The sequence below is a fragment of the Pteropus vampyrus genome, unplaced genomic scaffold (genome assembly GCF_000151845.1).
Source record: "Pteropus vampyrus isolate Shadow unplaced genomic scaffold, Pvam_2.0 Scaffold835, whole genome shotgun sequence".
In the NCBI taxonomy this organism is placed as follows: domain Eukaryota; kingdom Metazoa; phylum Chordata; class Mammalia; order Chiroptera; family Pteropodidae; genus Pteropus; species Pteropus vampyrus.
The window spans coordinates 19,432-19,806 of record NW_011889616.1 but is presented as its reverse complement, the minus strand read 5'-3'; positions in this window follow the sequence as shown (position 1 = coordinate 19,806).

The following is a 375-nucleotide window of genomic DNA, read 5'->3' as shown; positions in this document are numbered from 1 at the left end:
ATCAAAACTGTTTGCCCTTTCTGTTACTTTATAAGCATATTTAAGCTATTCTCCTCCCTATATGTAAAATAACTTTACAAAAGCAGGTTGTTGGAATTGCCCAGGATCTGAATGAAGGCATTCGTGTGTTTAGTCACAAGACGGGGCTGCCATATCTGTCAATAACACCCCCTAATCATTTGGGGGAAAGAATGGTTAGCTCGCACTCAATGTTGAAGTTATGCAGAAACTGTGACAAATGATACATTTTATTCTCTTTGTTATAAGCGGAACAATCTGTTCAAAGCTTCCAACATTCAACGATTCCTTGCCTTGTCCCGATTCATTATGAAAGGTCTTCTTTCCACTCAAAGTAGAATGACATAGAAGGAGGAA